Source organism: Strix uralensis, chromosome 2 (genome assembly GCF_047716275.1).
Source record: "Strix uralensis isolate ZFMK-TIS-50842 chromosome 2, bStrUra1, whole genome shotgun sequence".
NCBI classification, from domain to species: domain Eukaryota; kingdom Metazoa; phylum Chordata; class Aves; order Strigiformes; family Strigidae; genus Strix; species Strix uralensis.
This window is the reverse complement of record NC_133973.1, coordinates 107535401-107557156: the sequence shown is the minus strand read 5'-3', so window position 1 is coordinate 107557156 and position 21756 is coordinate 107535401. Positions and strand designations below refer to the sequence as shown.

The 21756-nt window shown below is 43.0% G+C and overlaps 2 long non-coding RNA genes across 9 annotated transcripts in view; one reads left to right on the top strand and one right to left on the bottom strand.

Annotated features, from left to right (window-relative positions):
- The first annotated feature begins 1592 nt into the window (after positions 1–1592).
- LOC141939623 (uncharacterized) overlaps positions 1593–21756 on the top strand; it is an 80853-nt gene continuing 60689 nt past the window's right edge. For all 5 annotated transcript variants that reach the window (XR_012627661.1, XR_012627664.1, XR_012627662.1 and 2 more), the window contains exon 1: positions 1593–4432. This is a non-coding gene — a long non-coding RNA (uncharacterized LOC141939623). The remainder of the gene's footprint in view (positions 4433–21756) is intronic.
- LOC141939624 (uncharacterized) overlaps positions 8597–21756 on the bottom strand; it is a 45907-nt gene continuing 32747 nt past the window's right edge. For all 4 annotated transcript variants that reach the window (XR_012627668.1, XR_012627665.1, XR_012627666.1 and 1 more), the window contains one exon: positions 8597–21749. This is a non-coding gene — a long non-coding RNA (uncharacterized LOC141939624). The remainder of the gene's footprint in view (positions 21750–21756) is intronic.

Sequence of the window (21756 nt, the reverse complement as noted above, 5' to 3'; positions counted from 1 at the left end):
TTTTTTTTTTCCTAAGCACAAATGCCTTCTCCTTCGCCTTTGACATCTGGGGCTCTGAGTTAGGAGAGCTCTGAAGTGGCGGTTACCACCGCTCTCTTTCCGTGACACCACGGGGGAATTTTGGGTGTTCTTTGAAAAAAAAAAAAAAAAAAAATCAGGCAGGCGAAGGCGTTGACTTTATTCAGTGATGGTTGGCAGAGCCGGAGGTGGCTGTGCGACCGTGGCTCACCCCACGGTGAGGCAGCGGGGACGTCCCCCCGTGTCCAGCTGCAAACCCATCTGGTAGGGAAACGGGGCTTGGAGAGGTGCCATCTCCCCACCGAGAAACAACCCTTCCCGACCCCCACTGTCAGAGCCGGGGTTTCCCTGCCCCCGTCCCTGCTTAGGGGCACGGGGAGCTGCTTTCGATCGCTACCTCCGAATTTCGCTTTCTGAAGAAGGGAGACTGAAATATCACTATTGCAGGAAACGCACAGCGGCTAAAAGTTGTTAGTAAAGAGCATCAAATCAGCTCCCCGCCACTGCTGCGAAAGTTTCTTTTTCAAAAAACAAAGGAAAGGAAATTGGATTTGATTTCTCCGTCTCATTTTGAAATGCTGTGAGTTGCCGTACTTGGCCAATAAAATCCTGAAAAGTTTGCAAAAAGATACCAGTAATCATGATAATAACACTAACAGCTGCGCTCGGAGCGGTGTGCAACCCCGGTAAAAACGCCTGAGCGGAAAATCCAGGGAGCTGAGTTTTGTCGGTTCGGTTTGCCTGCTGATGTCAACGGCGTGTCCATAAATAAGAAGTGAGAATTGAGGGGACGCGGCGGGGGGCAAGGGAGAGGCAGCAAGCGGTTCTTTCCAAAAGGCGGAGTTTTTTGAGGTCATTTCATCTCGACTCTTTCGTCATTTTGAATATAAAAGAAAGCTGACTGGCTGATTTGCGCAGTCCCTCGCCCGGCTGGGGTGATGCGTAACTTCGCGCACCGATTACTTTAATCAAGTTGTTAAAACATTCTTGGTTCTTCCCCTGCTGCTGACCGTGCGTTTAATAAAAGGTCGGTGTTAACTGTCCGAGATCGCTGCAAACTGGATTAAACTATGAGTCTTGAGAATGTGGACTTTGGAGCTTAATCGTTGCTACTTTTATATTACATTACAGAAGGAATATGGAATTTAATAGGAATTTCAGAGTGTCCTTGTCTATCCTAAGAGCAAAGCAGTGGGCAACACGTAGTAACTTTTCCCTATAAGGCATCTATTGCCCGGTGCAGGAAACAATCGGTATCCCTTCGGAAAATAAAAGTACACCTCTTAAAAACTTGAGAAAAAAACACAAACTTGTCCTCTTCTTAAATTATCTTTCCCCCTCACAAACCAGCCGGTAAACCACCACCGAAGCCGGCACGCCGCTCTGTCCGCAAACCTGTAAAAAAACCAAAACAAACCAAACAAAAAATACAACCCAAAAGGCGGTGGCATTCCTGACGGCAGAAGTGAAACCGTCTCCATCCAGGCGAGTTTATTTGTAAACCCGGGAAGCAGCGAGCCCGGGGAGGGGGGGGGGGGGGGGGGTCGGGGGGGGTCGGCTCCGCCCGCGGGGTGCGCGGTGGCGGCGGGAGCGCGGCCGGACCCGCCGGGGCTGGGGCAGCAGCTGCTGGCGTGCTGACTCAGAAAAGCAATGTAGGTCATAACGAGTTTCCTTAAGTTACCTAAGTTCGAACAATTCAGCTTTTCTTTAGAGACTTCCAAAGGGCTGTTGCAGACATTTCTGAACGCCGTGGCTTTTGCCGGAGCGCGGCCCCCGGCTCCGAGCGGCCGGGCAGCGCGGGGGGGGGGGGGGGGGGCGGGCAGCGCTGCGGGCAGCGCGGGGGGGGAGCGGGCAGCGCGGGGGCAGCGCTGCCCCACTCACGCCTCTCACCTCTCCCTTTTACCTTCCCTCGCCCATTGCCATCACAACGCTACTTTTTTTTTTTTTTCCTTTTGTCTCAGAGGCGTGTTTAAAAAAAAATAAAACGTGCCAGCGCGTCCCACTCCCATTTTCTTCTAAATTTTCAGAGAAGAAGCAGGCGAATTGCCTACCTACTCTCTATTCAGTTCAGCTCTTTCCAGGAAGGCTTATTCACGGCTCATAGTTTGGATCTATTCTTTATTACCACTGTTTACTACTTTCCACCACCAGTCAATTTTTACACCATCAGTTAAAGGGCTATTCAAGGAGTTCACTTTTGCCACGGGTTTTGTACGCAAAAGACGATCCGTCTTTTGAGTGACACCGAACACTGTCCGTCTTCGAACTAGGCAATTTTCGTTATTTTCTTTTTTTTCCTTCTTTATTCTTTTTTTTTTTTTTTTTTTTAAACCATAGCAGAGCAGGAAAAGAGTAGCCGCAGTCCCCACGGAGAGCTCACGGAGGATGAGCAAGCGTCGTGTTCTGTCGCAAGAGCAGCGAAGTGGGACGGAGAGCTCGCTGCGAAGCACAAAGTTGGAGAGGAAAGCCCTGGATCAGGGGACGCTTCAAGAAAGGAACCACACTAACGGATTTTATTTTATTCACCCGAAACTTTCCCCAACCATTACCCGCGCTCTCCGCTCGCCACGGGGGTCGTGCGTGGGCTGGGGCGGGGCGGGAGATAGCGGAAGATTTCCGAGGGACTCGCACTGTCCCCCAGAAAATCATCATCGGGAAGGCGTCCGTTGTCACGAAGCATAACTAAGAGCGGAAATCATCCACCCATAGATTTCACGAAAGCAAGGAGCGGGGAAAAAAAATCCAGACCTCGCCCGGTCCGACGGCTGTATTCCTGCCGGCGTACGCACCGCCCGCGTGTCCATCGCGGGTGTTTTTAGGGCGATCGCACAAGCGGTGTCACGGCCACGCACGCCTCCAGCCTTCCTCCTTCCCTCCAGCTCCTCTCTAACCCCGCCGTGACACCCCGCCGGCCTTGGTGCTAGCGAGCGAGGGTTTCCCCGGCTAAACATAGCAGGTTTTGCCAACGGAGCAGGAGTCCCGTGAATGTTTCCCCGAGCACGTTACAAGCAGCAGCACCAGCAGCTCCACAGAGCCCCGAGGCCGGAGCCGGGAGCTCCCGGCAGGCTCGGGCAAGCCCGCTCCCGGCCTCCGCTCGCCCGGGGCACGGCGGCTCTGCCTCCCGGGGCGGGAGGGGCGAGCCCTCGCTCTCCGAAAAAAAACCACAAAATAACAACAACAACTAAAAACCGAGTTGAAAGAAAAAAAAAAAAAAAAGAGGCGCTTTTTTTTTTTTTTTTTTTTTGAGGCTTGCTACCCTGCGCCGTCCCCGCCGGCGGAAAGCTCGTCCCGTCCCGTCTCGTCCCGTCCCGTCCCGTCCCGCGGCACCCGAGGGCGGTGGCCGGGGTGACCGTGGGCGCTCAGAACGGGGAGGGAAACGGGGGGTGGGCAAAGCTCGGCACCCGTTTGGGAACTCGCTCCCAAGCCTTGGCGGCGGTGGAAGGCCCTCCTCTGGTGTTTGCAGTTTTCTTTGTTTACATTCAGTTTAGAAACATTGGCCTTCGGCCAGAAACGCGCCGGTGTGCCCCCCCCCGTTCCCCATTCCTTCTCGGGTGGCGGAGGAGAAGAGACTTCTTTCACGTTTCCCCCCCCTCCCCGGCTCTTAATCTGTTTTTCCCTCGTCTCCCCAAATTAACCCTTCGGTCACCTCGGAAAGAAAACGGGGCTGGAACGCTGCGTGCACCTGCCCTCGGAGCTCCCAGCCGAGGGGTCGCAACAGGTTCTACCGGGGGATGGAGGTGGAGGGCCCGGGCGAGGCGAGGCGAAACCCCCCCCCCACGCCCCCGGGGGGGGCCCGGCCGCTCGGTTCGGCGCGCCTCGCCCCGCCGCCCGCGGGGCGGTGCTGTGCGGCGGCGGCCGAGCGGGGAGGCAGCGCGGTTCTCCCCGCCGCCGCGCCGCCCGGTTCCCCCGGTGCCCGTGCCCGGGGCAGCAGCGGCGGCGGCGGCTGCGGAGAGCGCTGAGGTCGCTCGTACGCGCTGGGTTTGGATGTGTGTCCCCGTCGTGTGTGTGTGTGTGTCCGTGTCCCCCCCCCGCCCCGCCCCTCCACCCCGATATCTTCCACCACCACCCCTCGGCGAGGAGTAAGTGCCACCGCTCCGCCTTCTCCTTTTCGCAATGTTGACGCAATCTATAAATAGTGGAACAAAAGGACCAACTTCCTCGCAGCTTTGCTGAAACTGCACAAAAAAGGCAACCGGGGGGGGGACACACACACACGATTATTTTTTGATTTTATTTTTCTCCGGCTAAAAGGCGAATCCTCCCTCCCCCCACCCCTTCCCACACCACCCCCCCCGCTACTGGAAGATTTTTTTTTTTTTTTCCTCGCTGTCTCCTATGCTGGCAACGTCCTGCGAGTGGCTATTTTGCTTTTGCACCGAGAGAAGGGCTTTCCCCCCCCGCTCCTCTGCTGACAGTAAGTGCCATTTAGCTACTGCCTTTTCGGGGGGCGGTGTGGGGTGCTGCCTGCTCGCCTACCTGCCTGCTGCCCCAGGAGCGGGCAGGAGGGACCAGGCGCTCCGGGGCCGGGGGGCGTTGGAGGCGCTTAGTGCAGTGGCGGGGAGGGGGGGGGGGGGGAGCAACGCCACGGAGCGAGCGGGGTTGGTCGGGGCGTGGGGGACCCTCAGATTTGCGGGGGGTGGAGAGGAGAACCGGTGAAATAAGGTGATCGGGAGAACGGACGGTTGCCGCTGCCCGCCGAACAAAAGCTGACGCTGATATTAAACGGGCTTTTGTTTGGGGGGGAAGTGTGTGCGTGTGTGTGTGCGCGGGGGGGGGGCGGACGGACGGACACCCCGCCCGCACCAAGTTGCCGTTCGGCGGAGGGCACCTTAGACTTGTTTACCGCTCGGCGCGGCGCTCACCGGCGTGTTTACCCTGCACACACGACGCGGGGGCTTCCCCCCCCCCCAACCACCCAACCCCTTCCCTCCTCCGCGCCCCAGGAGGTTGGGGGGGGGGAGAGGATGAGTGGAGGGGGGTTTAAAGCGGGGAGGGGTGGGGGGGTGCGCGGTCAGGAGATGCTGATACGATCACGCGTAACCCCCCCCCCCCCCCCCTTCATTTGCCAGTCGGATCGGTGCAAGCGCAGGCAGTTACTGGCCGGAGGGAGAATTACATCATCCCCTGCTCCAGTGATGCTACCTTTCGTGCCGCTACCATGCGCGCAGGGAAACAAACGGGGGCGCGCCTCCCCCCCCCGCCCCGGCTCGGGCGCAAGCCCGAGCCGGGGAGGGGGGGGGGGAGGCGCGCCCCCGCGCCACTCACACACACACGCCCGCCCGAGTGTTTACAGCGCTTACACAGGCGTATTGTGACGTCGCCTGAGTGACAGCCCGCCGCGCCAACGGGGGGGGGACGCGGCCCCCGACGCCAAGGCGCCCCGCCCGCCTTCCCCCCCCCCCTCCTCCGCCACTTCCACGCCGCGCGGGGATCGGGGCCGTGAGCGGTTCCGCGCTGGGGGCGGCGGCGGCGGGGGGGGGGGGAGTGTTTTACCCAAGACGAAATAATTCAGAAGTCAAATCAAACTTATACGCTCCGGTACGAGGGTGGCTTACAGGATGCCGATTAATTTGCGTTTATGACGTTTTATGACGTTTCAAGCGCATACTTATAGGCTCGAGAAGCGCTTGGAGAGAGGCGAGGTGGATTTGTTAGCGCGGGATGTCTGTGAAGTTAAATGCCCGTCTTAAGTCTTGCGCTTCCCTCCCCCCGCCCCCCCCCCCCCCCCCCCGCCGGGATCACGCTGGGACACGGGGGGGGCTGGTCTCCTCCCGGGGCACACGCTCCGGAGAGGGTTTGGTACAGGGAAAACGTCAGCGTAGAAGCTGTCACAGCGATGGCCTTGAATTGTCCAGAGTGGACAATAAAAAGTTGATTTTTTTTTTTTTTAATGGGAAATAGATTTAAGCACCGAGGACAAAAATCTAGATTTCACACATCGTATGCTTTCCCCAGTGTTACAAGTGTAATGTTCTATAGGGTTAGAAACTTGTTGCAATATGCTACTGGGGTGGAAAAAGTGAGGGGTTTGTACTCTGTGAAAATATTGAAAAACAACAAAAAGTGTTTTACAAACTGATACTTGTCGAGAATTGTTTGCCAGAATGCAGCACTGTAAAATTATCACTAAAACATCAGCATTTACTCACTGCAAAATTCAAGTAACCGTGACCCCCTGTTTAGTAGTACACACAGTTTTTAATGTGTTAATGGTTTGGGTTTCTTCAAAGTGTATTACTTTTTGAAGTCTGGGTGTTTCTATTTGTGCAGAAAATAGACTGAGAAGCTTTGAGCTCCTACTGTTACAAAAGTTAAAAGGAAACAAAGTTGAGCTGCTAAGTCGGCAGTCTGGAATGAGTCAATAGTATCTCCTTTGTCCTGCTAGCTTTCTCTGCTGTGCTGTATCTTTGCTCTATTTCCTCTGCACAAGCAAATGAGCATTTTTACCTTCAGTATATTTAATCGTTAGACTTTATAGGTCTCCTGGCTCCTAAATATTCTAACCTACCAGTAAAACTCAAATGCATCTGCCTTTCCAGGCTGTATACAACAGTCGTGATACCATCGATGACCGTACGCTCACTTCTTTAACCACATAGATAGATACACATTTTCCATTATCTGTAATTAATGGGGCAAATTATTCTTGCTTTGTTGTAGCAAGCCTTCATAAGGGAACAAATATGCCTTTTTAAAGTATTCCATCATCTCTTGTTTTTACCAAAAAAACCCCAACAAACCAACAAAAAGAAGATTGGGACGGGGACACGAAGGAGATGTAAATAACTCCCCTCCTCGTTTACTTGGGGATTCCCTGGGAGTCTCAGAGGGCAAGGAGGTAACATAGCTGGCTTTTACAACAGGATCACAGGTCCTGACACAGGGTCACAGAGAATCTATGCTTGGCTAGCCCTGTGCTCCAGTTTTGTTTAGCTGGTAGCTAGTCCCTTGAGGGATCAATGTCAACTTAAGCATGCTAACTTCTACAAGCAATGGGTTGGCCAGTGACCGAGAGCTGTGACTGGCTCCTGGAGGGTTCCCTAGTTCTGCTGCACTTGGAGCTTGAGTGCTGCTGCCAGGCTGCTTCTGCAGCTCTGGAGCTTGTCACAGAAACAAATCAAAGTGGCAACAGTATAAAGGAAACCCCAACACTGTTGCTTTTCTGAAAACAAAAGGTGGGCAGATGTATTAAGTGGATTGGAAAAGCAGTTTGGGTAGGGACATGGCTTATAGACTGAGGCACAGAAACTGGAGCCAACTCCCATCACCGTGAGCTAAGTTTCTGTGTACCTCAAAACCACTTTGCTCTCAAATTCTGGCCTTGGGATTGGTATTACTAGTTCTGCAGATCATCCCAGAGATGATAAACAAATGTCAATTCAACAGTCCATATGTAAAGGTATTAGTGTTCAGCAAACAAAATAGGAGCATACTTTCTCTGTATTACACATATGTCTTAAATTAATCCATTAAGGAAGGAGGTACATATATATATGTGCACACACACATAAATATCTCCTCACATTAATACTCCCTTCTGGTTTAACTACCAAAAATCACTGGAGACTAGAGTTGGGTTACTAGAGTACAAAGAAAAGGGAAAGTGTATTAACTCACTGGGAGGTTGATACCTGTATTTTAATATATACAGGATGTAGTTTTTACTTAATTTAGGTCTGCAAGATCAAGATAATATTTTTTTGTTTTATAAAAATAAGGCTTGTTGATTATTAATTTATCTAAGTCTGCTTTTCTTTTGATTACCTGAATTACATAAATGAGTAATTTAACATATGATTATCTGAATGACCATTCCTTTCCCTTTGCACACTTGAAAAAGATTATCAGTCAACTTCTGCTATAGTATTCTATCTGTGACCATCCGGACTGTACCATTTGGTGTCCGATACTTTTTAGTTTTTTTAAATGCAATTCTGTACTTCAATCTCAGTTCTTTTAAAAAACGCAGTCTCATAATTCCTAATGAAAACAAGCAGTTTTCTCTGGTGACCAAAAAGGCCTATGCTATGAATTTCTACAGCTTTCATTTAAAACTCTAAACACATTTCTATCTTTTCAGTTGTAAAGGGTGTTACTAACTTACATTTGGAAATTTGACTGATACAGACAGCATAGTCTTCCTGGTTCTGCAAGCAGGCAGTTCCAGTGTTTCAGCTTTTGCACAGTAGCACTTTAACAAGCAGCAGCCATGCATAACTAACAAGACTGCAAGTCCAGTTACTGCTTTTTAGAAGCCTGTACCCGGCATTTAAGTTACATGACATGTCCATTTTATATTGTTGCAGACATATGACAAAACTATTAACAGCGGGAAAATGTAGTAGTTATTCACAATGGATAAGATACAGGGGGAGAAAAATATTTTAAAAAATGGAGCCTGAGGCACAGGAAGAAAGCAGCACAGCTCCAGCTATCCTTTTATAGTAACTGGTGTTTTATGGAAAGTGGGAAAGGAAAGAAAACTCTCTCTTCCTTCCAGCAGCTAGCCAGTGATAGCATGACCCTTCTAACTGAAGACCTGGTGAAATTCCTGGAGAAATCTTTATGCAGGTTTCATTTCTAGTATCTGGAAACGAGAAGTATTGTTTTCCTCAGTTCCTTCTCTTGAACCTACTTCTGGATTCTGGGTCTTATCCTCTAGCTATACCGATGGGTGTCTAATAGAACAGTTTTTAAGTTTGGCATTAATGTTTCATAAAAAGTAATATATTTTTCAGAATATTTTGAAGTACTGTAGTAGTTTTCACTAATATTTTCTACATGTACAGTTAACATTCTGAATACTACATAGGTATAGATGATACTAGCTAATCAGGGCATTACTTTAAAATGTGTACATAATGTGTACACAAGACACACCTAGCACAGACTAGGTGCTCTCAGCATGTTACAGTTACAAATATATCTTTTGTAAAAGATGAATGAATATTAGGAAATCAGTAGTAGTTCATCAGATGAGGAATATGCCCTTTAAACTGCACGAAGAAGTAAAAAATAAATATGCCAAAAACTAGGCAACACTAGCTGGCAAAACAGAATATCGAAACCACTGTACTTTTTCAGGACTCTTAGTATTCTTGTTTCTGGCTGAATGTGGTATGTGCATGAACAACTTTTCTTATAAAATAATAAATTTCACAAAGATTCCACTGTATGACAGTGTACTGATTGGCTGTCACAACTACTGACTAAATATTACTTTTGGTAGTCTTTCCAAGCTAAATCTATGAACTACTATATCTGAATAACTTTTAAATCCATACCCACAAGTGAAACTCCAACAAACCAATTTCCTGACTTGCACATTGTCTATTCTTGTTTGTAAAGATCTGTTTAGTAATCTACTTTAGTTTATCAATCTTACTTCTATTAGCTGGGTAGAGAAATACTAGATAATATCTTTTGATTTGGAGTTTATTTCATTTTAGTTTTACAACACTAAACAGTGCGATAAACACTGCAGACTAATGAGAAGGAGCTCCACGTTAGTGCAATCACTTCAGTTTCGTAACTCCTACAGATTTTTATCCCTTACAAGCAATGATTTACATGCCAGTAAGGGAAAATGAAAATGAGGGGGAAGCTCATTATAACCCTGTAAGTGTACTTAGTTTCTCCTAACACGGACTAGATTAAACCTGGCCTATGTCACCAGAACTGTGAAGGGTGAGAGCAAAGGGTCCTTTCTCATCATGGTCATGCACAATTAATGCTCTCTTCACTCAATAGAGAAAACCAGACCCAAAATGGGAAGGAGGATCTGGGCTACTATTCTTTCACCTTCACTTCCCACCCCCACCCTCTGAGATGTAGAGAAAGGATCAGGTTGCACTATTTTAAAAGCTGGTGCAGTATGCACACTTTCTCAGTGTATTAGAGAGCACTAGGAGAAAATCTCTCTCAGAGCTCCCTGCAGGAGCACATGCTGCTTCACAACATCCTTTACTCAGGACTGTGACTTATCAACAGAACTGAGCCTTCAATTAAGTGATGAAAACTTCCCCTGTAAACGTATGATATTTTTAGGGATGTATACAGATAAGAATATTGAACTAACTTACCTTTGACACATGGTTTTGAAAGCTTCATGCTTGATGCAAGTCATCAAAACCAAACTATGACAATAGCTCAACACTACAGGTAAAGTAGACCTGTAAATAAATGAAAAAAGAAATTAAGTGACTTAGCACAATTTCCTGAATACGCTTAAATAAACTGGATTGATTAACACATTAAAGAATATAATTGCTCTCTCTTTCATTCCACTATCTGAGTGCAGATTGCTAGTTACTGTTCCTACAGACAAATCAAATTAAATCTATATCAAGGTGAAAGATGGATGGTGTTTTGGCCAAGGTTTGGAATGGGAGTTCAAATGAGGGACATAATCCTTTCCCCGAGTCAGAATTTCATGAGTGGCTTTTTGATTCTAAGATAGGGGTAATTAAAACTGTTCTACCACTCACTGAATCTAAGAGACAGAATAATGCTTACAGGATGCCCCAAGGCTACATATACTAAGGTTATAAAAAGTCTAAAATAACCTAAGATCTGAAGTAAGTGTCTAGCAACATTTTGTTTACCTGTGTATTTGTCTTTTCAAAGAACAAGAGTTCCAGATGTAAGGTGCCTAGTTAGCAGTGCCTACTGGATGGCAAAAGGCTAATCCAGCTAGGAAGATCTCCCTTAAAGGAGTTCTCATGCTATATCACGTCTTCACATAAAAGAACCAAAAATTATGATGATTGAAATCCTCCCCAGTCTTCCACACTTTTCACATCAGATATGAAGACCTGACTGAGAAAGGGCACTAAAAGCCTCATATCCCACCCAGGGAAGGATCCTTCTGTAGGAATTATGGAAGGAAACCATAAGCTTCCTGCTGTTGGAATAGGGGAAGTTTTGAGTGCAGTGGGAGGGTCTGCACAAAGCACTGCATAGATGCTGGGCTGTGAGTCAGTGGCACTCAGAGGCTAGAAAAGCTGTATCCTTATGGTATCATCTGTCAAAGCGGCCCAACAGTGAGAAGGTATAAATGCTGTTTAATCTTGCCTCAGCCACTTCCATCTGAGCTCTGTGAGTTTTAAAAGGAAAAAAATCTCATTCCAGGCTTAAAAAAAGGTTGAGATCTATACATAAAAAGCTGTGTACTAGATCTAGGTATTACTATTGTAGTTGTTACTAACACACGGTTTCAACATACAGACTGGGAGACATTTCACTTGAAAGCAAGAATTAAAATAATGACAGGTTGTGTCATATGACAACAAATTTACAAGTAGTAGCACAACTGTCCTTTTCTCATGCATAAGATTCATCATTCTAGAGGGAGAGCCTCTGGAAATATGCAAGAGGCACATAAAAATGGAGGGAAAGATAAGAAAAGAAGTTTACTTTCTGATGCTGAGTTGGAAGACTTCTTCATCTTCGTCAAATAAAAAAGCAGTATCCTATTTACTTTCTGATGCCTTGAAAATGAATGAATCAAAGCCCACACATTCTCTTGCAAATCATGTCACAAGGATTCTACCTCTCTATGCCCCTGAGGTCATGAGTGACCATGTACTGACCCCAACAGATGCCTTGCGCCTTTTCTTTAACACAACATACACCTCTCTAACCACTTGAGCCCATATGAGTGCTAAACATCACATGCCGCCTCCCCTGACTTTTTTTTTATTTTGGCAATCTATACCACCCCAAAAAAATTTCTATCATCTTTTATGTCTCTCTGCAGCCTTTCTTACACTGAGAAGTTCCTTGATACTTTAGCAGACATGTGTTAAGGTATAAGGAAAAGCATAAAAAGATAAGATCAGGGAGACACTCGACAGGTTTTTAGAAAAATGAATGCTTTATATCAAAGAAAATCTTTTTCAGCTGGAAGAGGCTCATGTTTATATTATCACGCAGACTTTTGCTGAAAGGGAAGGAAACAGTAACTGTAGACAGTAGTTCAGAAGGAAGTTCTGTTACAGTACAGACCAAAAAATTTAAGTTCTTACAGTGTATAAAACATGTAATCAATGCTGAACTTAAATACTGAGCTGTGAGTGTGGACTGCTCTTTAATGTGTCCAACAGCCTTAACGCTGAAACCTATACAAGGAGATAATTAATACAATAGCATTCACCAAGCACAAAACTGAGATATTCTTTCATTGAAACTTCTCCAGCTCTAACAAAGACGCCATTCAAAAAAAAAAAGCATTTCAAAGATCACTGTAGATGCTGGACATAGACTGATTCTTGAGTTAAAGACAGACATCCGCTAGCCAAAAGGAATAACTCGAACAAAGGAGAGACTTTTAAGTTTCCGACTTTCAAGTTTGAGACCTCTAGTTTGAACTTATCTATGTTTTCACACATCAGTAGGTTCAGCAGAGTTAGAAATATCCAGTATGTGTAATGAAAACAATCTCTATCAGTGGATACAGCATGAACATGATAACATATGTTTTCCAAGCCTAGAGCAATTGTTAAGCAATTACTATTTGTCAAGGCGACACACTTGATAGTCAGGGTCATCTAACCCTAGGTCATCTCCTTCTACCTTATTCTGAGGCAAGTCTCTGTAACTCAGCTGCCCAGCCTTCTTTAATTTGCTCTGAACGTAAGTTGCAGACACAGGTTTCTCTCGCTACACACAGCGAGAAAGCCAAGGGAGGCAGAGGCAGCGGCAAGGGGTGCAGTTACTGCACCGTGATGGCTCATATAAGCAACAGCTGCTGGGGTTTTGTTCCAAGATGAAGGAGGGCCTGCGCAGGTCAGAGGGGACTCCTGGACAACTGATTATTAACCAGGGCTTTCTAAAGCACTTGCAAGGCCCGCATTGTGTTTGCTTAGGACCCAGAACTACAAGTACATGTTATCGGCAGACTGGGTGGATTGGCTTGTGTCTCCGAGTTAAATTATCAATTCTGGCTACCTTTTAAAGCAGAAGAGAGAAAGACCTTGTCTTACACAGTCTATTTTGGTACAGTTTTACATTTGGGGTTTTTTTCATCATTTTAAAGACTCTTATTCAGCTAAATATACCTTCTTTACAAAATATGAATCTCTTTGCTATCCAGATTGTTATTTCATGCCTGTACAATTTTTCTTTAATCATCTATACAACTAGCCTCTGATTCTTAATTTTTACATTTTATGATAGAAAATTTAATGGATTTTCTTTACGACATGATTCAGTCTTCCAATTATAATTTGTAAAGTGTGTGCAGATGGAAAATGGAATTCAATGAAAACGTAGCAAAAAAGAACTTCATTTTTTATGAGTTAAATTAAATAACCATAGATGTACATAACATGTAAGAAAAAAAATTATCAAAATATACTGTACTGAAAACTGATTTATTCAACAAGGACTAATCACTGTTAGTTGGTGAACTTAAGTGATTGTTTCCAGTCAACATGACCTTCAAGACTTTATAACTAGTACATCTCATTCTCTTACAATTTTCATTCATGATCAGAAAAAACTGAAATTGCCTGCTTTTTCATTTTCTAGTGGATTTTTCAATTTTGAACACAGTAGTCATTAATATAAAGTAGATGAGTACATTAAAAGAGAAAAAAAAAGCTATCAGGAGCAGGTTCTGCATTCCGTAGGTTATAGTTCCAACTGCTCTGCCAATGACTTCTACCCCTTCAGTGGTCTGACTTTCTCTAAAACTTTGGCATCAAAAAATGTCTTGCATAGTATTTTTATTGTGTTATTTTAAAATACTATAGTAAATTTAATCTTAATACCAGCTGCCCTATTTCTATACTTAATTTTAAGTGGTCTTGTTAAAAAAGAAACATTTCATTTAAATAAGTGTACATATAAAACTCATTAAGCATATATTAATCATTCCAGGAGGCCACACAAGTAATAGAAAATGTGGATTCCTTCCTTTCTGATTTATCAGCCATTTATGCTGTAGTATGTTCAAAACAGAATGGGTTCCTACTGTGCCTGCTGGTGTACATACAAAGTTAAAGAGACAGAGCCCTGGCACAAAGGTTTGCCTTCATTTGCTCAACACCTGAGGTGTTAAAAGTAAAAAGCCAAACAGGAGAGGTTTTTGGTTTGTTTTTTTTTTTTTTTAAAGCACTGGCTGTTCAGGTGCAGATTTACCAGCAGCAGGAGGCAGAGGGTGAAGGGATGTTATGAAGGGCTCTAGATCTTCCCCTGTTCCTCTGTCCCTTCCTATTCCCCTCCTCCTCGAGCTCTAGCTGTGTTCACCTATGCCTATCTACCAAAAATTGGAAGGACTTTAAGCTGACCAGGGAACTGAACATAAGCATCGACCACCTTAATCTCTGCTAAATATAGATATTTCTCATTGAATTTCCTTGTCCTTGCTAAGTGACTTAGGATAAATACTATCAGGACAACTCCCCAAGGTGAATGGAAGAGAGGAAAGTTATTTCTGAGAATATCCAAAGGTTGTGATCGTGGCTTGCTGAATTTTGGAACATGACTTACAGATCTGGCATTGCAGATCTGTGGATTTGATTTATTCATGTAACAAGGATCAGAATGAAATTCCTCCTCCCAAATTACTGTGACGGAAACAACATCCAATGTATTTTCTATTAATTTTCTTCTCTTTTCTTTGGTGGGCTCAAAGATTTCCTCTCTGCAGTAGAATCTGAAAGCCAACATAAAGAACAAGAAAAGTCACTACTCAAAACTACAGTGGTAGCAACAAGTTTCTAAAGAGATAAAGATGAATAAAGTTTGGGTTAGGTAAGAGCATTGATTAAGTGAGGAAAAAGAGGTGATGTTTCATATGTCATAAAATCTTTTAAATACCAGAGACTACGTAGTTAGCAAAGCTGACAGTGCAGTAAAAGGAACGAGAATGACTAAGGTTGGCTCTAGCTGGTTGAAGTTGAAGAGGGGGAGGTCCTAAAAGTATTTGTTTCATTTTTGCAAAGACTGCCAGTAGGCCAAGATTCATAAATAAACTTTAAGAATACAAGAGAGGTCAGACTGGTTCAGGCCAGGCATACACTTGGCCCATTTACCTATCTCCAACAGCAGACATAAGCCAATTTCTACTCAAGTACTCTCTCGGAGAACAGCAGGACTAGGACAAGCACATTTGATAATCCCCATGGGTTCCAGCGTCCAACTTTGTTTTAGCTAGGGGTGTTTCCTGAGCCTGATGTGGTTTGTCTAGTCAGTGACCTTTACTAGATCTCTCTTCTAAGGTCTCGTGCAGTCACACCTTAGGTCCGTGTGAACGTCTTTCATCCATAGGCAAAGAATGTCATGAGTGTGTTACCCATGAACACATAAAACAATATAATTTCTTCTATTATTTGCTTTGAACCTGCCTACCTGCCAGCTTCATCTGATGCGCCCTCAACTTTTTTATCGATAGAGAAGGTGAAAAGTTGATCCCTGTCCATCCTTTTCATGTGTGATTTTAAAACATTTATTGCTGTTTTGAAGAAGTGTTAGAGGGGTGCTGTAGTTAAAGTCTCTGAAAAAGAGTCCATTGCCCCTGTGCTGGAAATCTATTTCTTCTTAGCTCTGCCAATCAACCACCAGTTTGCCTGCTATCTGTGGCAGATGCTGAAGCTGCTATTGCACAGAAGTCCTTCCAAGATCCTGGGGAACTGGAAGCTTAGATGAGCACATTCTGAGAGAGCCATTCTTTCCCACTGTTAGGAAAGATGCATTAGAGGAAAAGATGCAGTCATGCATATTGTGCTCTTAAAACCCTGCTGGTCTTTCTGCAAGCAGAATCTAAAAGATTAGTAGGGAGTGGAAATGAAGAGAAGAAAATGTGCCAATGCACAGAAATCAGCCCTGTTCTAAGAAAATTACTTGCTAAGAACTAAAGCTCAACGAATCAATGTAAACTTTATATAAAAACTGAAGTAGAAAACTGAAGATAAAGTAGTTCAAGCTTCCTCTAAAGGACGAGGGCATTGTTTCTAGAGTTTGGCAGTAGACCTTAAGTGGGCACAGTTATCATCATAATTAAAACAGCAGAAGCTTGTGAGAGTTTCCTATTATTTCAGTAGGAGATTCATAACCCATGCAGTATACTCCCATTTTCCCTGCTATGTGTTTTACAAGGCACAGAAATATTCCTCAAGCAGACAAGAAAGCCATGTTTGCATTAGTAAAAAATTATATGGATAGGTAAGACAGGTCTCCAACCTTAAGTAAAAATATAAACAAAGGCCTTTCAGAAATCTTACTATAAGGTAAGGCATATTGTATCCCTGTACAGAAGAAGATAAGCAGGTAGTGCAGAAGAATGCACTTTTGGAGAAATTATGTAAACTCCAGTTAGTGTCAAAGCTATTAAACAGTCCCGTACTATTGAAGAGGTTAAGGGAGACTGACGATGCTAGGATACTCAAGACAGAAAGTCTTTTCATTTAGGTTTGTGAGTAACTCTAAAGTGACTCTATTTGACACAAAATAATCTGTACTGTTGCAAAATAGTTTCTGTCAGCAGATTTCACCTAGGCAACACCCAGTCTATCAACTATAATCATACTGGGTTTGGCTGCAGGATCTGATTATGATTTTGGAAGAGCATGTCTGGCTAAGAAGGTAAAGAAACTGTACTGAAAGTTTCACAAGACACAAAGAAAGGTTAAAAAAAAAGGTGTACAAACCCCATGTTATTAAACAGGTAAGCAAAACATTTTTTCAAGAGCTCTCAGCATCCCTCTAGTTAGAACGGGACACCCATTCGTGTCTGTTACGAACAAGTGCACGTTTAGCAGTCCCCATTTGAAAAAGGTAACTCTGGAAGACAGATCATTGCTGTTGACTCCCTGCTACGATGGCTTAGATGGTTAGACATGATGAAGGTCAGAAAGGTTCAGAGCTAGAGTTACCAGCTCTAACCCCAAATGATGTCTGGTTCTGACTGGCTTAATTCAGAGCCATATGTCACATAAAAGTTCCTGAAGATGGTCCTGCCCCTCACTGGCTTGTTGACAAAACATATAATTAATTATCACATTGACTACTGGCACTTGTTTGGTAAGTCCCTGAAAAACAAACCCAAATGTACTTTTTGTTCAAGGCAGAGGTTCCTGACTCTGAAATACTTATATGGAGACAAAGCATCCCCTGAGCATCACAGAGATTTTGAATGTGAGCAGATCCCTATCTCTGAATAGACCTGTCTGACACCCAGACCCTTGGTACCTTAATGTATGAAGACAACACAGTACTGAGTATCATTTGTTCAAAGTTTAATGAGGAGAGGACTTCTTTGTGTACCATAGACATCTGGTGCGGTATGTACCAGGTAGTTGCAAGGCTGTGGTTTCAGTCAACTTTATGCACAATGTAGATAAAGTACAGAATGTTTTGTGAGAGACTATAAATGCTGAGATGCTTTCACTGATCTTAAAAGATAACCTAGAAGATGATTTAATTGGCCTGCTACTGCGTAGGATCTCTCCTCTGGGAAGTAAAAAGCCCTTGATAATATGATGTATAACAGCAAAATCATAACCAAGTGTTTCAAATCAATGTTGCTGGTTTTGTAAGTCTGAGAACTATTGATCATATAGTTTTAGACCTGTGTGAACTGAATCAATCATCTATTGTGGTACTACACTTCAGTCCTTTATCTTCTGAGACAGGCTGTGATGATGGCTACTTTTTCTGGGAGGAGGCAGGGGGAACACAACAGCAACAGAAAATTCCTTCTTGGTTCATGAGAAAGACTGAAGGGTAGCCCTCTGTAATGTAGTCCAGTGCTCCTATGAGGAATCTAATGTCCTTTCTCTGCTGCATGGACCCCTATGTAAAAATAGACATCTTGCAGGCTGGCAGTTCAAAATCCCTGAGGATTAGTGATTGGTTAGGAGATTATGGGTACTACTGCAGTCTGAATTTGAAATAGCAAATGAAAGTGCTGAGGCACTGATAGTTGACACTGAACTGCTAGCCCCCTCACCCTCTGTAAAGTTGTAGATACAGAAGGCTCTGTCACTGATTTGTAATGGTACATTTGCTTCTGCAATCAGTCGTAGAAGGGAATCTATTTCTGGTGTTTATTGTTTCTAATAAGCCGGATAGTTTGTTAGAGAATAAGGGAGAGGAAAGCGACAAGACCAGCAAGTCACTCAGACTATGTACAACACGGTACTGAAAATACAAAGACAATCACTACTATCGGAGCTATAAATACATAAGGCATTCAACACAAAGCCAGTCACTATCACAGTCCCTGCAGGGAGTGTGCAAGTAATAAAATAGGTCTTTTCAGGCCCTGGGCTTTAAAATACATGAATCAAAGACATGCCATATTGCTGATGAATCTTTTATCCCTTGTTACATTCATGGGCAGCAACTTGTGCTGGGAATCAGGCTGCTCTTGCCTCCATCAGACCTCCCTGCCAATATAAGTGGACTCTGGTAATGAATATGTACCCCAAGGTCAGAATCACAGCTTTTAGGACACTGAATAAGAGACACTGTCTTAAATCATAATTATAGCTTTATTTGTGGAATATAGAAATAAATTGATTTCTGTTCAAGGGAAGTCTTCTTCCTCCCTCCCCTGCTGTATGTTTCCTCTTGGAAAAAGGAAATGTTACTATGGGACATGTTGCTCTCTGAAGAATCACACTATGGAAAATCTTAAACCCCAGTAACTTATGATTCCTTTATCCATATATAAAGATAGATATCTAGTATTTTGATAATGGTCATAAGAAGACTTAATTTACTGCATGAAGTTAATTATACTATTACATATAAAGTTGAAAGAATCACATAGTACATATACTGCATTATCTCCATCTTTGTGGTATAATGGAAATAATGAAATCATGAACATTTGTACTCATGTCACTATTTAATGCCCTGAGGATAGTGGACATGAGGGTCCTTCAAGCAGTAGTCTGCTGGTACCATCTAATGGACTCTGCTTGTCCAAATAATTTGGCCTTGCACTCATGGGGCACATACATACCAGCAATGAAATTCATCTACACTACCACTCAAAAAGAAGCAGCCAAAAGCATCCCAGATGAGTTATTCATACTCTTTATAAAAATTGGGCAATTAAAATAACTCTCTGTGCTTTGGCCAACTTAGATGGAAAACTAGGCTATACAAATTCACACACACACAAACTGCATTAAGAAGACAACTATCTCTTTACACTGTTACCGTACATCACGGTATTATTCTGCAGAGCCAAAAACTACATACAAATACACTTTCTAGTACTCCAGGGAAAATATTTTCTTAATTCTGACATTTTCTTATTTATTTCTCAAAATTGGCCAAAAAACTTCCACACTCTTATATGCTAACACTTATACTTTCCAACCTGTATCTGACCATAGGATTGTCTTTCTGAAGTACAGTTTCTACTACTTTGTCCAGTCTAATTGTGGTTATGTTAAATAAGGGGATTACCACCACTTTAAAACATCATTAAATCTGCTAAAATAGGGTAACTCAGAATAACTGCACACCATGTTTTCCCAATTCTGCCTCCAATTCTACATTCTCCGGCCAACTTAAATAAATATTATATCATTCCAGTTTCCTTGTATATGGTTGTTTACCTCACTTAATCAAACTGCATATACTCTTCTTCTTCCTAATCACCCTTTAATTATTCTTACTGTTTCTGAATGTCCTTATTTAACCTGTAAGTAATATTTTCAAAATTATTAAATGACAAATTCATTTGCACCTTTGAAAATGGGGCATTAGATCCTTCTATATTATTAGCTCTATATTTTTCTGACTATCATACTATCCAAAATAGACACAGGCACCTTGCTGGGGGTTGATTTCTGTAGTAGCTGCATTGGGCCTCTGAAGATATGCAGGAAAATGAAATTTTTCATCATAATAAATCCCCTCTGGTTAACTAAATATTTTCATTAGTCAGCAAAAATTATTTTTAAACTGTTCAATAAAATATTAAATGGGAAAGCTGAAAATATAGTTTGCATTTTATAACTTAAAATTATAAATATAAATGTGAATGTTCAATAACAACAATTATTAAATTAATATACACGTTGAAAAGCAAGTTCTGACAAGCAAAACCAGACAACCTTAGATTTCAATTGTAAGTAAAAGGAGCCTTAGTAGTTTTCTCATTTTTCTCAATTTGTTCAATTCATTAAGGCATCTCACAATTTAGACCATTATTCTCTCTTCAAGAAACATCTTGGATCATAAGCTACTTCTCATGTGAAGTCAAGTCACTCAACTTTCAGAGGCCTTTTTAAAGCAGTATTTCACTTCTACCCAGGAATTATATTTTCCTATACTTGTAAAAAAGTGTGAGTTAAACATTCTAAAGTTATTTGCTAGACATGTTCCCCCAAAAGCTTCTCTGACCTATACTGTTTTTCTTCTATATAAACTGTATTAATATAAAGGTGCAGTGGTATGTAATTCATATTCTTGAATAATTCTATTCAAGTTGACAACAATCCTTCTCCAGATTGGCTTGTATTATAAAGGTTTTAAGACTTTAGTGGTCTCTTTCTAAGTTAATTCTCAAATAGCGTAAGTAGATGTCTCCTACTTTAAAAAAACATAAACCAAAGCCAGGTAAATCTAGATGATTCAAGTGCAGTATTAAACAGAAAAGTTATACTGGAACCCCTTGGCTCTGTATCAAGATAACAAGATGGAGTGAGCTACAGAAGTGAAGGGGTGCTACTTTTCTTACTCAGATCTTCCTCTCTGGGAGGTTAACTGAGTGAAAGTCACCTGATTCTCTGTACACTATTCACATTTTTAATACAGCTGCTTCTAATAATTGAAACGTTTCTAACACAATTTGAGGGAAGAAGGTACAATAAAATGTCCATTTGTAAATGTTCACAGCCTTTTCTGTCACAGACCCAATACAAGAAAAACCACTGGAAGATAAACACTTTAATTTGAAGACTTTAATTATTGTTTGATATGAACATCTAAGTCCTTAAGCAGCTAACAGATTATCACAGTAATAAATACAAACGGTTTTCTCATCATCCTTCACATTGAATTTCTTAGACAGAACAGACATGCTAGCCAGTATTCTGAATGGACTGAACTCTGTCAATATTCTGAATAGGCAAATGATCTTCATTCCTTCAACATCCTTGCTCTCCCATGTTACATATTTTCTGTTCTAACAAAAGCATATACACGAATGATCCACATTATAATCAAGGCCATGAATGCTGGTAACGTGAGCCATACATATTCTTTAATGTTGTTTTTGAGTACAGGAAAATAAAATATCTTGAGGTTTGGAGCAGAAATACAAGCGATACTTTCTAATATCACTAACTAATTTCACTTTAGGGTTCCATTATCACAGCAGAGATACTAGTATTCATTTTTATTACTAACAGGCTTTACTTGCCAAAGTAAAAATAGGCTGTTAACCACAGAAAGTAAAATTCATCTCAGAGTTCTGGTTCTGTTTAGGAATCAGACTTTTTCAGATATTCTGTCAAATAATAAACTCTAGTTACCTATATGTGACTTAAAAAGAAACTACATGTGTTCTGAATGCAGAATATTTCACCGTAATATATACAAAGCTATACATACCTGAAGAGCATGTGCTAGATAGAATTAGAAGCCAAGGAAAAAGGGTATTGACAATGCTGAAACCAACTTCCTGCCCGGAGGATCAAGTAGTGTAAGCAGAGTAATAGTACTGTTTGCACGAACGGGTAAAACGCTTTATCCTTATGGATGATCTGTAAA